General features: G+C 38.2%; 1 long non-coding RNA gene across 1 annotated transcript in view; it reads right to left on the reverse strand.

Annotated features, from left to right (window-relative positions):
• The window catches only part of LOC121886832, a 124250-nt gene extending 109393 nt beyond the window's left edge, over positions 1-14857 (reverse strand). Inside the window, exons 1-3 of the long non-coding RNA XR_006092862.1 lie at positions 14357-14857; positions 14147-14226; positions 13928-14037 (exon numbers count right to left, since the gene is read on the reverse strand). This is a non-coding gene — a long non-coding RNA (uncharacterized LOC121886832). The remainder of the gene's footprint in view (positions 1-13927; positions 14038-14146; positions 14227-14356) is intronic.
• Positions 14858-16028: the final 1171 nt, after the last annotated feature.

Here is a 16028-nt window from a genome sequence, read left to right on the forward strand (position 1 = left end):
GCGCTGACTACTGAGCTAAAACTTTACTCATCAATCTATCTATTTATACACCCGTTACACAGAGACAGCACAGCGTGTAACATGTAGGGAGGAACTTCAAAAGTCGATTCTTGCTTTGCAGTTATCATTTATTGCCTATTTTTTTACAACCTAACTTTGTGGAAAGTAGAGGGGGAACAACAGGTTATGGAGAGTCCTTTGGGAGCACTTTGCATGTGTCAGAAGTTCAGCTTTATCTCTGGGGAACACCAGAGTGATGTCCAAATAAGAATATGTGTGTCATGTAGTCATTTGTCATTTGTATTTGAGCACACTCCTAATCTGTAGTTGATGAACAGAATATTCTGACCATATTTGCAATATCCTATTACAAAAATAATACAAATAATAAATAAGCCTCAGTTTCATTCACAGTATAAGCCTATTATTTTGGTTTACACAGATGTGCAAAATGTCAAGAAATTATTTTTGCTACCTGAGTTTGTGTGTGTGATATATTTGTTGATGTACAGATTGCTACGCTTGCTATGATTGCTATTCACTTTCACATATGATGGAATCAGGTCAATTAAAACATTAACAGACAGTAATGATGCTTAGAGCATAGAGCATTAGTTTCATTATCAAGAAAGAAGTGAGAATGTTATAAGCAAACTTGAAGCTGGAAACTGTGGTGTTTGTGGTTGTCTAGTTTGTCACAGAATTCACAGAAGTGCTTGTGGGTTGAAGTAAACCCACACCAAAGAACACTGATGTTTTGTCTTTTGGTTTCACTTTAGTCCTCACTTCACTTATTAAATTCATATTACTAAGGTTTGTTTCATGTGGCAGGGTAGGTCCCAAAAACAAGGGTTCAAAAGTGGTCCTCTGGTGTGCATCTGGGCTGCCCTAGCATTGGGCCCAGTGTCTGCACCCAGAGATGAACCAGCATAACAGGGGCCACATCTGACGAGTCATTCTTCCATTTGTTATATATTGTTACAACAAATATATGCGAACCATGGTTTCTGGTGTTTAAGGGTGCTGCAACCTGACATTTGGCTTGTTTAGGCTGGTGTTAAAACTGTCAATCAAACTGTGAATCAGACTGAGTAGGTCCCGAAAGGAAGGTCTCAAGATGCTTCCAAGCGAACTCTGGTGCGGGTTCACTTGAGGTGTGAAAGCAAAGCAGACTAATCATGGATGTTGTGATAGCAAGTGATTTTAGCATGAATTCAAAAGCTAAATGAGTTAGTTATTTCTTGATGAGCTCTTTTTGACACCAGAGAAGATAAACAAAACCTAAAAAGCTGGTATGAACAGGAACCAGACTAAAACTAAAAGAGAGCACCCTTAAAAAAACATTGTCATTGAACATAAACCAGGCAGAAATAATGTTTCCCTCAAAATATAATTGGCAAAACATCAGTAGTGTATAAACTTAAATTCTAGGAAAGTTCCAGCAACCAGGATAGCATTCTTAATCATATTTTGTTTCGATATTTAAAGGAAAGTAAACTTTTAAAAACTGTTTTCAAACTGGACTTTTTTTTTTTTTAGAATACATTTACTGTATATTTTGGGCTCTGTGGCTTTCATTCACTTCATACTGGGATAAGCTGCAGCCTCAAGTGATCCTAAATTTTAAAAAGTAAGCAGGTAAATGGGTGGAAGGATATTTTAGTCCTTTCCTTTTCCCAGAAGTAAATTAGCAGTGAGCCAGGTGAGGCTGAGGTTGCAGAAAATTTATAGAGTTCAAACCACAGTAACACACGATCCTTTAATGGAAGACGTGACATTATTTTTCAACTACTGTACTTCTATCCAAGATAATAGTTATGGCTTTAATTATGCATCAGAGCCCCTCAGGCACCCACAGCGACACCTAATTAGATTTAGTACCACTTAAGTAAATGTAAAATAAATGTTCCAGAGAGTCATCCTGCTGTTTGTGCTATCTCCAAATTGGATTTCACAAACAGCCATTTTCACCTAATGACAGAAACGCCCATCTAATGTGCTGATGTGCAAGTGCGTTTTTTTAATCTCTTTTCATTCCACAATGAGTCTTACATTTTGCCACGCCATTCTTCTGAACAGGCTACTTGTTTGAAATCTGCTGCTATCTGCACTGTATTATGATTTTCTTTTTTTAAGACGTATATTTTAGTAATAGCGCAGCAAGCTAGATACAAATAGAGCCATTCACTCCGTCTGCAATAGACTGCTCTCAACCAGTGTGACTCATCCTCCGACCTGCAGCCTCTCGCTCTCTCTTGCTTCATCAGATTATTGTCAGTAATGATAACCTGCTATTGCTCTGTTTAAGCCGCAGTGTTTTGAGGGGGTTTAATTTGTTCTAATGGAGCTGTCGGCTCACCTTCTAGTGGCTGGGGTGGAATAAATTGCTTGCTTGGGCGTACATGTGCATATTCAGATAGAAGTAGTTTGTTAAAGGGAAAAACCCACATAAATTGTTGTAAAAGTCAGCTGAGCTGCAGAGCTGTTCATTCCTGTGAGCAGTTATTGGATATGGAGTATTGTGAGACTCCTTAATCATTCTCCTCTTTGAAAACAAATGCATCCTTGCCCAGCAAGATGTTCTTGATCTTCTGTCCTTCTGACTGCTAAGATATGCATTATAGAAGACCATTGAATATGACATGAAAAAACGGCTTCACTTTTTCACTCCTTTACTCATACAACTCTGATATTTGCCTCACCAACATGTACTAATATAACCAGAGTGTAGACTTTCCAAGTTCAAGTCTGAAGAATGGATTATAGTTTTCTGTTTGAGTTCACCAGATTCTTTTTTATTAATTTCTTCCCTCTGATCTGAAAGATTGTTTTTTTTTCTTTTTAATTTAACATTCAGATTCGCAGGAGAATATTTCTTAATATTTCAGATCCCCTTTTGGATGCATCACATCCACACAGTTCACCGGGAGCTGCTCTATGTAGCCACAGTCTGCTGGCTTTTGTCCAGCAGGTTTGCAGTTTTGTTGCTTGAGGGCACTTCAGCAGTAGATGTTGAAGGTTGAGAGACTTTGCTCATCCACATTTTTCTCAGCTGGTCTGTGTAGTCAAGTTTAAGACCTTTTGACATACACCCACCAAATGTATCTGCATTGCCCACACACACCCACACTCACCCACATATTGCACCCTTATAAGATCCCACATTAAGACTTTTGTCCTTCAGTCACCAGGGGGTGGTGTTATTCTGTCTATTTCTCCTGTCAACATGCTTTACGTGAATGTTTTATATTATATCTAGGGATATACTGTATATTCCCCTCCTGCACTGCCATACATCAGATGGCTTTGTGCCATACAATGTAATGCAGACCTTTGCAGATGATGCAAAGTATCATTAGTGGGAATGCTGCTGAATATTTGTTCGATGTGCGTGCCAGTGTGTGTTCATGTGTAGTGTAATGTAGCCAAAAGCTCTTTTTTTATACTGGCGCTGTACTGTGGAACAGCCTGTTATTAGAAATGAAGTTGACAAAAATAAGAGGGATTTTCAGAGAGATTATTTATAGAGTAAGGCTACAGATTTTAATAAACATTTTAGTTGAGCTATGAATGTTTTGTTGTATTTAAGTGTGTTGATGTGGCTGTTGTTTTATTGTTTCATTTCTGTTGTTCACTTTCATGAAATGTGTTTTATCACCTTGGGACCATGTTGGAAACAAGTGTTCTCAGTCCTTGTGTTTCTTTCTTAGTTTTGCATTGTTGCAATTAAAAAGTTATACAAAGTAGAAGACCTCGGATCTCCTTGTCTGTCATTCTTGCTGAAGTTTCTCCCTTTATTTTGCCACCAACGATTTCTATTACTTTTTTTCCCCTTGTAAAATTTGAGAGTCTTACAGAAGGACAGCAAGTGCCTGAGTGCCAGATTTAAAAACCCTCTGAGACAAATTTGTAATATTGGTTAATAAAAATAAAATTGATGCTCTAGTGATATTTTATATTAACAGAAGGTTGAAGTTCTATGTAATGTCAAAGCTGTCATTGGTTGTGTTTTAGTGTCTTTCAGCTTGTTGTTTTGGTTATGTTGCCAGTAACTTTACTGTTACTTTACTTTCAGCAATAAATAAATAAATAAATAAAGACAAACCCACCTGCTCAGCACCAAACAGCAGACAGATAAATTAGCAACGAGCTGGTGAACACAGTGGAGATTTAAGCACAAGCCATATATTTCCCTCAGGAGCTGCTGTAAACCAAGAGCTGAAAGTGTAGAAAATATTGAACTTACATTCATCTGATACCTGTAACTCTAAATAAATGTTAATGTTGAACCGAATCTGCCAAATGAGTAAATAAGCCACTGTTTGCTAACACTTTGGCCATATCAGCTCTAAAAAATATCAATCAGTAAAATGAAGGTTGACTTTGATATGCATGTTGTGTAATTCTTCTTTTGCACAGTGTAGAGTTTTAAGATATGTTGTTGAGTTTAATTGAGTCTAATAAACCTAAGGGGTGTTCTTAAGCACAAGTGAACTGATGTAGCACTGGCTTTTTTGTGAAGGAATGATTCATGAAAAAAAAAAAAAATTGCCATGTTCAAAGAATGAGCTCAGTCTCAGTCCTTGGTAGCTTAGCTTTTTGTTTTTTCAAAGAGAAAAGTCACTGCAGTTACTGTATATCAAATCAGGAGGTGTAATGAAGTGGATAACCTGCATTACATCAAGGTGCTCATTGGTGACTTGGACACTTAGTAGTATGGTCTGCCTGTGATGTTTATATGAATAAATGAATCTTTCTGTCTGAAAGTGTCAGCTGAGAGCCTAAAATAGAAAAAAAAAAATAGACAGCCAATTTAGCCAAAGAAAACCCAGCCAATTAGCTCAGAGCATTCACCAGCAGCGGCATCCAGGCGACGATGGCCTCGGTATCACTTACTCACAGGCTGACAGATCGTCTGTGTGATCAAGGTGTGTGTGTGTGTGGTGAAGGGGCGTACTGCATCTTTGTGAATGCGTGCGTGCCTGCAGCAGACTGCTCTTAGACACCCACACTTTCTCCTTATCTAAGTCGTGACCATTTGTCTGTTTAAAATATAGAGTATTGCATGAGTCATGAGTGTGTGTGTGTGTGTGTGTGTGTGTGTTAGTGACGAGAGAGAAACCAATATCATGATTGCCTTTGTGAGTGTATGTATCATGTGTGCTTTGTTTACTTTGCTGGAGCCTCTTATTCCTCATTTCCAAGTCCATGAGATAATGCGTAATGAAACAATAACCAAGCCTGTAATCAAACAAAGGCAGCTGAACCTATCCATAATTGCTTTGTGGGTCTGACACCACATGCTGATGGTAAGGATGTAGAATTTTTTTAGTTGGCTCTGGGAATAGCACTGTCCAAAGAGGACTGACCTTTTAGACAAAGACAGATGTGACACTAACTAGAGGTCTCTGTCGGGTCTGTAGATTCATACATTTAAAAATGTCAGTACTGTAACCCAGTGTGGCCCATATTCCTTTCTCATCCTGTGGAAACAGGGAAAGATGTCATTCAGCTAAATGTCATTCCATATCCTACTTCTCCCGTTTCATACATCTAGATTTCTTTCTATTTAAAGGGTTGGTATACTTCAAACGATTGCCAGATCGTCAAACAGTGTCTGAAACCCTGCTCACCCTTTCTGACATCAGAATACGGGAGTGCCGTGTCAAACAATTTTTGTGACTGTCCAAAGCAGACAGTCCAACAAGACTTTGCATACTCTTTTTTCAACAACTGAGTGAGACACCATGAATGCCTTCAAAGAGAGACTGTTCTAAAGTGTGACAGCAGGCCTTTCGTGTAGCCTTTGAGTGTGGCCGTTGAGAACAGCTACAAAGACTTTTACCTTCAGATGTTACTAGTTTCAAGCCTAATCCAGCCTTTGACCTTACGACATGGAGGCTCATCTATTCTCTCAGTTAAGGTTACCAGCCATTACTCAACACACTGGTATGCCAGCATGTTGGTGTGGTAGCACCAATACCCCAAAACAAACAGGCCACAAAGATGCTTGTAGATGCATACTGTATGATCTCTTCAGTTTAGACTGAAATTAGCCCTGCGTTAAAATAATGGGGCTGCAGTGGTGGGAGTATGATGCTTCAGGTACTGGTGAGACATGAAATACAATCCAAGAGGTCCAGTTTGAGTAACAGATCTCAGACACCAAAACATGGCACCATGGTTTATAATACTATGAGACAACAAGTAATCTACCAAGATTGTGCTCGGCCTGAATGTGGCCTTACTCTCTGTTGCAAGGTTGTCAAACCTAAACTTTTCATCATGCATAGGTACCATTTCAGTTATAATTAAGACTAAAATTTGCACGTTAGTGTATCCCTATAAAAGGTAAGGCTAGTGATATTCTATTTTTTTCTTACTGTCAACAAATCCCATGAAAAAAACAACACCAAGAACAACTGATCCTATTAACAAGTGCTGTCTGTGTTATTCCTTTACAGCCATAGAGCTCCATTGTCGTCTAAAAATTATTAAATAGTATAATTAATAAAGTATTAAGTATGTTCATTAACATGAACATGGGAACTGTAGTTTATTTTGAGTCAATCCCACATAAAGTATACCTTCCTGCTGCCTTGAAGTCCCCCTCAACTCAAAAATGTGTTCTTCATATTGGTTCCTGACTGTGACGTTTGAGCTTCACTGTGCAGAATGATGTACGTGCAGAGTTTGACACTAGAAGGCTGTTTTCAAATTAATCTGCCGAAGGAAAAAAGTTTTTCTGTGCTCACAAAAAAATCTGAGGTTAGACATGTACCCATGAGCAGGATTTGTGACATCACAACTAGTTTGGAAGCCAATTATGGTCCAATATGCAACTTACACAATAGACTTTACAGTGAAGTAGGAGACAACTTTTGAAATGAAAAATATTTACATATTCATGAATTTAGGATTTTTTAATGAGGAAGAAAGTGTCAAATTTTCACTAGTTATCTGAAATTCTTTGTGTAAAACCCATGTCAGACACAAATTAGTCCAATCAGAGTATTTTTACATATCTTAAAACATGCCTGGAAGGGATCTTTAAATATTTACTAGTATTCCAAATGAAGCTGTATGGGAAGGGTTTTTTTTTTTTCAGCTCAGCCTTTATTCCTCTATGATTGAATTTCTGCTATTTCCTACTGTTCTGTCGCTTCAGTTTTTCCCCATACTGTCAGTCACTCACAAATCTGACATCACCATACAGTACTTGACCAATGACCTTTCTGCCCGCGTTCCTTGAGGCAATCACTCCTTTGATGCTGCTCTTCAGCAATTCTGTCCTTCAGACCCATTATCGTGACCTCCCCATCATCACCATGACCTCCAGACTGTTCAGCTAGATCCAACTGAGGGCTTCCATCAACCACCTGCTGACTCTACTCCACCACCACAAGCATTAAGACTCTGGGGGATCCTGTCATATCTCCTGTCTTTACGGGGCTGTGATAAAGATGTAGACTTTAATCACCAGTCTTTCCATGTTGCTACCCTCAATTATGTTTATACACTGGTCTTTGAAATCTGCAGCTGAAAATAGACCTAAAAATATTCATTTGCTAAAAACTACATATGTCAGCCTTTCATTTTTCAATACAATTATAACAATTATAAGTAAAACTTTTCTTCTAGTCTGGTAAATGTGACTTTCAAGTAGCCTCCAGTGCCTTCTTGTTTTTCACAGATGACACGTGTAGGTGTTACGTACATGCATCAGCTCTAGATATGATGATTGACTTGACCACCTGATTCTGAAGAAACACGTTCCACCGACAGTGCTGATGAAATTGCAGGTTTCAACAGCTTCGCAAATAGCATTACATTAAAGTTGAGTTAAACTAATTTAGTAACATGATACCCACAAACACCCACAGTCGGTTGTCATTATTATCTCTTTCTCTCCTGGCATTCATGTTCTCTGCATCAGGGTTGTTTAATGTCAAGTCTATTTTAATTTATTCACTTCTTCATTTTCTTTCTTCAGTTACAGTCTTCTCTGAGGTTTTCTCTCTGTGCACTTCAATTCTAATTATTTGTTATTGTGAAGAGTCTTTTTATAAGAATCGTAGAGTTTCTTTGCCTCCCCCTTACAGCTTAAATTTCTTATCAAAGTTAAAGCATTATTAGTTATTGATGTAGATTGCAGAGATGGAGGGAATCTCACCCTTACAAATGAAAGGGCGGTAACTTGAGAGAAGCATTGTTCCCCTGTGTGCGCGGGTGGGCAACATGTGGAGGTGGGTTCAGACAAAGTTTAAAGAGGTAATCCACAAGAATTTATGTTGTCTTTGTTTTTAGTGCCATTGCGCTGCAGCACTTTACGCTTGTTAAACTGTGTGGGCTGCACTGTGATGCTGTTTTCTTTTGATTTCCTGTTTAAAGTGAGTTGTTGTTCGTGGCGCTCACTATATTACAGAACATTTTGTATCATTGTGTTATATGTAAATATGGATTATTAGTCTAAAATATCCATATGCATTTTGTGGTTAGCAGCTTAAAGAGTCAGTTCACCAAATTACAAAACATATCTTTTTACTTAGAGCTGCACTAATCGATATTTTTATATTAACAAAGGACCAAATACTTATGTGAAAGAGCTCACTTGTACTGTGATAAAAACAGAGAATTATCACTCAACTCTGTAGTTCTCCTCAGCTCTAAAGAGTGTTTTAGCGTCTCTCAGCTCATTGTTTTTGTTTTGGTCAAGTCTTAATTGTTCTACCTCTACAGATCTGCCTTGTTTTCAGGGAGAGCAGGAAGTTAACAAGTTTATTAGCTGGTAGAACATTTAAGTGAGCTAAAGAGCTGCTTTAACATGCTTTAACATGTGCTTTAACATCTAGTGGTATCAAACTGTACAAATAGTTTTGGTTTTATTTTCTCAGGTTTTAGTTTTTTTTCTTCAAGGTATTTACAGGGATTATTTTTGCAATAGTAAGTAGTTCCAATAAAACGTTCAGAGTTCTGAGGATTTTTGTAAGTAACTAGGACTGGAGAGAGAATTTTCAAATTCATTTTTTAATGCTGTGAGCATCACAAATAAAATTCGAAAAACCTCCATAGTGTTGGAGGCAGAAACCTCAGAGAGAGATTTACAGTACCAATCTCAAATTTGAACACACTTTCTCATTTAAGTGGGAAGGTATGTCCAAAATTTTGGCTGATGCTGCACTTCTCAACACCAAAAATAAAAATAAAAATTTAAAAAAATGAAATATATGTATGGCTAGATAGCACTACAGAATATATGTTGTTTTGTAAATTGGGTGGACCAACCCTTTAACATTTAGTGACTTTAACTGTAATCTCATTACATGTAGTTACAAATAAACAATAGTCAAAGTACTCTAGTTACTATAAAAGACAATATTAAGAAACTAGCTACTTTTAAACAAATAACCTTCCTAAACATTGATTCTGAGTACATGAACTAAGAGGGACAAGAAGATAAAAGTGTAAAGGTTACATCCTGAAAGTGTTCATGAGGATGTGGGTGGGTGGCAGCATAGGCGAGGCTGACAGGGCATGATTTGGCACCGGTTGATGCCAGATGGGCTTGACAGCATGAACCTCAAGGCAATAGCCAACCTGCCAAGGACCATCTTAGTGGCACTGCCACTCCACCAATTTCCTGTCCTACCAACAGGCATCCTTCTGGATGGCTCTGAACCACACAGAAGCATCGCCACAGGTACAATTTTTTTTCTTACGTCATGATGGCCGATTTGGTTTTTTGAACAGTTTGTATGCTGGCTCATTCACAAGAGAGCAGAGGGACAAACGAGAGAAAGCTGCTGATCCGGACATGACCAAATAAACCACCCCCTGGACGCACATGAATGCGCACATACACAGAGTGTACACACTTTAACATATATGAATCCATACTTAATGTCTCCATCACCCCTGTATCTTCTTTGAATGCTCATTCCTTAAAGGGGACCTATTATACTCATTTCCAGCTCTATATATTTATTCTGGGACTCCACTAGAGTAGCTTCACAGTTCAAAAAAATGTATCTTATACTGCTCTGTTATGCAGCTCTTCAGTTCAGCCTCTGAAACAGGCAGCTCTAGCCTCCTGTCCCCCTCCTGGTGAGCCTACTCTGTTCTGATTGGTTAGCTTCTGAAAGCTGTGTCACGGCCAGAGGCTATGTAAACCAACTATAGTAGCAGGATTTCACTTCTTTTTCTCTTCGTTTGCACCTGATGTCAACTTCTCAAATCCATCCATACTTATTACTAAAAGTAAAGTGAAGATGCTTACAAAAATATAGCTATGCATTGTTTTTATTTATCATTTACCTTCACAAAGTTCAGTAAACTGAAGAAACCTAAATGAAATCAATATTTGGTGTGACCACACATTTCCTTTAAAACAATACCAGTTCTCCATGGTAGACTTGAAAACAGTTTTTCAAAGTATTTGGCAAGTTGGTTGTTCCTGCATCTTGGAGAAGTTGCCACAGTTCTTCTGTGGATTTAGGCGTCTCAGTTACTTCTGTCTCTTCATGTAATCCCAGACTGACTCCATGATATTGAGATCAGGGCTCTGTGGGGGCCAAACCATATGTTGCAGGACTCCTTGTTCTTCTTGTTGAAGATGGAGATAGTTCTTTATGACTAGCTGTTTGTTTGGGGTCATTGTCATGCTGCAGAATAAATTTGGGACCAATCAGAAGACTCCCTGATAGTACTGTATTATGGATAAGAATCTAAACACCAAAAGTGCCTAAAACTTTTGAACAGTACTGTAATTTAAAAACAATTTAGATTGAACAAGTTTTAAACTAGTCTGCTTACAACAGTACATTAAAGCTGAAGTGCAGGACTTTTGTCTCCCCCTTCTGGCAGTGAGAGTAAAGGTTGTGATTGGCTGACACAGGCGTGCAGCACACTCTCATGTGCATCCTGAATGACAGGCACATAGAGAGGGACGGTAAGATATATTTTGGCCAGTAAATACTGGCTGTAACTTGCTGTTGCAGCTGTAAAATGGTGGATACATTGTTTTGAGCATTACACAACCCGCACAAAATGACTCATTTCACTATCAGAGTTTGATCCATTCAGTCATAACTTTTGGAAAGTCTAGAAGAACCGCATGATTAACAGCCAACACAGTAATGTTGCACCAGACATGAGATTTAAACACTCTGTATACTGTGAAATACAGAGAGATTTATCCAGTGGTGATAGGCTTAATCAGCATTTTGTGAACTCGTTTGGCAAGGGCTTTGATGTAACGGACATTCATTTATATGTAAAAGTTTCGCACTGCAGGTTTAACACAAGTATACTATTCACAGAAGTATACGTAATGGTGGGGGATACACACAGTACACACACAATAACACATCTGCATCCACACTGAATGTCTTCTTCACCCCCTAATCTTCTTTTAACACTCTTTCATCTGAGGCAGGTTTATTTAGGTAGCACATTTCAGCAACAAGGCACTTCAAGGTGCTTTACATGAAACATTAAAAGCATCGAGACAAAGTGCAAAAGAAACACACAATGAAATATATTGAAATATATATTTAAAAACAGTCATTAAAAAGCTGAGAGTAGAAAACAAAAACAAGCTCAAATACAATAAGACAGGTATAAAATACAAGAATAAAAGTTACAGCGCAATGTGAGAAATTAATAATTATTTGATTTAATAAAAGTCTTCAGCTTTGATTTAAAAGAATTGAGAGCTGCAGCAGACCTGCAGTTTTCTGGAAGTTTGCTCCAGATATGTGGAGCATAAAAACTGAATGCTGCTTCTCCATGTTTAGTTTTGACTCTGGGGACAGAAAGCAGATCTGTCCCAGACGACCTGAGAGGTCTGGACGGTTCATAACGTAGCCGCAGATCACAAAGACACACTGTTAAACAAAGTTACATTAATGTCAACCTAATGGGGATGCAGCAGACAACAATATCCCATTCCCACTAAAACCTTGGTCGATAATTAAAATATTTTACTAACAGCACTACTCATCCATCCTTCTCATTACTCATCTCATAGAGGCTACAGTTTCATTCAGTGCATATATCTAAAGGTCACAGGCGAAAAAATAACATTTGGTTCATGTAGTGACGGCTTAATGGCTTTCATGTCAAAGCTAATGACAAGCAAAATTAATACACCTAATTTCAAACCATAAACAAGCAAAGTACCTCTAATGTCAAAGCAAGCCTTTATTTCCTATTAACCTGTAGACCTCACATCCTTTCAGAAACACATTTGGGATCATGTCATCTTGGGTTACTGTGCCTCACGTAAATCATTGGAATAGATATACAGTAGTTCATGAAGAGACGGGAGGCATTCAAAAGGTCTCTGTCTGTGTGATGTAATGATATTGTGTTTCAGATGAGATGAATAAGCGATGATCTTATCAGTCTGATATTATTCTATGACCTGTACTGTAATTGGTCATTATTGGTGATTATCTTTCCACGAATTACTTGATGATTTCCACGAATGACTTTTTAGATAATATTGACTTGTCCTCACTGTTTTTTTTAACCTATAACAATAAGAAACTGTTTATATAACCTTATCCTAATTTGCTACTTCTAATGATTTAGTAATGCAATGTTCTTGATATTTTCTATTGTGTGATATTTATATACTTGCTCCATACTTTGACTTTTAAATTCTGCATTCTTTGATTTATCTGTAGGTTGAAAAATTAATGAGGTTATCTTGACAATTCTGTTGTACAATTGGAGGAGCTCATTACAGGGATTTGTTTATGGTAATGTGTATGCATTCCAAGGAGGTGCTTCTGGCACCCAGCATCACCACTGGTGTGTGGGCTTTCTTTGTTCTTTTATAATTTGAATAAAAAACTGCAAAACATGCACAAGAAATGTTACAAATCAGTGTAAATAATATCAATTTCTGCTGTCATCCATACTTTACACCAGCTGAAACATATGCACCCCACAACTGCTTCAACTTCCTGCTGATAAACAATCACCAGCTCTGCTGACCCCTAAGGAATTTGCATTTATGTGTCTCCTGTATGTGTGTGTGTATATGTACAGTGGGTGGTTGAATGTGTGTGTTTTTGTGCATGCCTATTCTCTGCACAAAGCGTCTCATTGTTACCGATTACAGTTGCGTGTAAGATCCTTTTATAGCTCTCATCCACCTCCCTCCCTCCCTCCCTCCCTCCCTCTACGATTGTTCCCACCGTGTGTGTATTGAAACGCTCACACTATCCATTATTGAGGGCTGCTATCTTATATTTGAGTGACCTTCTTACACAAATGAAGATACACAACAACTTGAACCACACAAATAATCCTTTATGCCACAGCAAGGCACAATATCACCTTCACTGCCAGTGCTTTCAAACACGATTATGTCCCCAGAATCAGGTTATCTCAGCATTGGCTTTACTACTTAAAGGCTCTTCTGTGGCTGTGACACTAAAAATGTCATTTAGCAGCACCATAGGGCATTCAGTCTACAGCAAATTGCATAAGCATGTAAACATGTTTTGGTTATGCTCTGGAGAAGGGTGTTGGGGCATTTAGGAACATTTAACCAGTGGTAAAATGAACAGATGGAGGCTCGTTACCTCAGCTTCAGCCCAAATGAGATATCAAAATGAAAAGACAGTGTCAACATGCTCTTCATCTTTGGGAAAAAAACTAATGAATTGCTGACGTACAAACGGCAACAATGGTGTAATCTTTTAATAACCATCTTTAACCAGACTTATTAAGAACATATTTAAAAGCTACCTCATCGATTCACATAATACCACAATGGTTCAAACACACAATAATAAAAGAGAATCAAAGATGAAAAACCCAGACTGCAAAAATAACATTGGAGATAGCTAATGCCGTAACTGCCACAAACAAACCCTGAGCAGAAAAAACTAAAACAGGAAAAATAGTGCCTTACCCTTTTAGATGAACTTGGATGCTTTTAATCCAACCACAAGCGATCTTGGCAAGGTCTCAAAAAATGTCAGACAATGTGTTGGTTCTACATCAGAGTCCTGCATTTTAAGCCTGAAAAGGATATGAGTTGAAGAAGCACAAAAAGTGGGTGTTGGATAATAAATATATTATAGTAAAACTTAAATAATAATAATTAAATGTAAGTTTTTAATCCTCTAACCTGCTTTGTGTGTCGGCTCTGTCTTCTGCACCACCTGGAATATGAGAGCCACTTCAATCAGGTGCGTTACTAACAGTGTGCTGCTCAATATTATGAGAATAAGCAAAAAATATTAATTTTAATGGTATTTCCTGAATTACCTTTGTTTTAAAATATATTATCTTAATTTCACATGTGTGAAATGGATCAAAACATTCACTTTAAACCTACCATCTAACCCAATAGGGTTGAACCAAATAATTAGATGAAACGAGTATCCAGTAAGGCTAATGTACTTTTTACGAGCATGAGTATCATCCAAGTAAAATGTGTCAATATCCGTATTCGTAATGGAGGAAAATGCTCGTTGGGAACCTGTGTCCATATCATTCTGTGGTAGTCCAGCCACACACAGAGCTCCTCCCCTACATAGAGCCTATACAAAGTTCACTACTTCTGTGCTACAGAACACTATCTTGCCATCGTCATATCCACTCTGTCTACAGGGATTAACAGCTTGCAACTCTCGCTGTTTCAACCCATATCCATTTCAGGCTTTCCATTTCCACTTCTGGTTAGGCCCCACCCACTTCCAGTTTAAGCCTCGCCCACTCCGAGTACGGATACGAATACAGATTAATTATTTACAGATTAATAATTTAGCTGGTTGAACATACAGATAATGGTGTACTTGCTCACCCCTACTGACCAAATTTTTTAAACAGCGATGATATATGATAAATGATTCCATCCCACGCTTTTTGAGCCAAATACGCGGTTGATCACTGTAAGTGATCACTACGAGATGTTTGTACTGCACATGGTTATTATAGGATATGCTGTTTCAAGTCGGGCCGTGGATCCTGTGTCAACAGGTATGGTCAGGTTGCAGAACTAGTGGCCATATGTGCGAGGTGGGGGCGGGTCAGACTCATGCAGAACTCTGCTCCACATTAATATGAGAGACTAGTTAATCTATCATTATCACAGTGGTTCTTGGGTACCACTACAGGGACTAATTTAGGTACTCAGTGACAGTGTGTTTTTCACTTCACTAGCTGTATTTTGCTAATTAACACTAAGACACTGATCCAAACCACTACTGGCAACACCTGACACATGCCATCATTTGATATTGGCTACAGGAACACTGTGGCTGTCAAATAATGTTTTCATACTTTCAACTATGCACAGAGCTGTCTCACAGTGGACATGTTGACTTGGCATAGCAGGAAAAGCACAGGTGCAGCTAATAGCAGCCATGATGGTTCCATTGACCTCCAGGTGTGCCAGTACACCGTGTCAGTTATCCAGCATTCACAATACCAAGACCCTGAAACCAACACACCTGAACAAAATGGAGCCATTATCACTCACAATGGCCACTGTGAGAATGAGAAGTTTCAAAAGCTAATTTGAAAACTGAGCAGATGTAACTAACGCCCTTGGTGACAGAAAAGGAAGTTCACTGCTATAACATCAGGCTAACAATACACTGCAACAATTGGGTGTATACATTTTTTTTAAAATCAAATGTCTGTCAGTAGCTACTGTTGGAACAACTTGGAAGCTATTTTACATCAAGTGTTACAAGAAACATCTGTGGTGTAATTTGTTACAAAAATGAAACAATAGTTATTGAACAATTCAATCATTCAACAATCATTTGGACAAGATTTTTTTGGTAGGAGAAAAAGGTGATTTTTAAGGAGGTGGTTATTGGTACAGATTCCTCCGTGTCCATTGTCTGTTAGTTGTTGGTACAGAATTAATATGCGTGCATTGGTATTGATTACACAAGACCACGTGATCATTCAAATTGTTTCAAAATGGATGAACATTTTTGTTTGCAGGTGATATGCCAATCCTTCCCATGATTTGAGTTAAAATGGTTAGACTTGAT

This window comes from Thunnus maccoyii, chromosome 20 (genome assembly GCF_910596095.1).
Source record: "Thunnus maccoyii chromosome 20, fThuMac1.1, whole genome shotgun sequence".
In the NCBI taxonomy this organism is placed as follows: Eukaryota; Metazoa; Chordata; class Actinopteri; order Scombriformes; family Scombridae; genus Thunnus; species Thunnus maccoyii.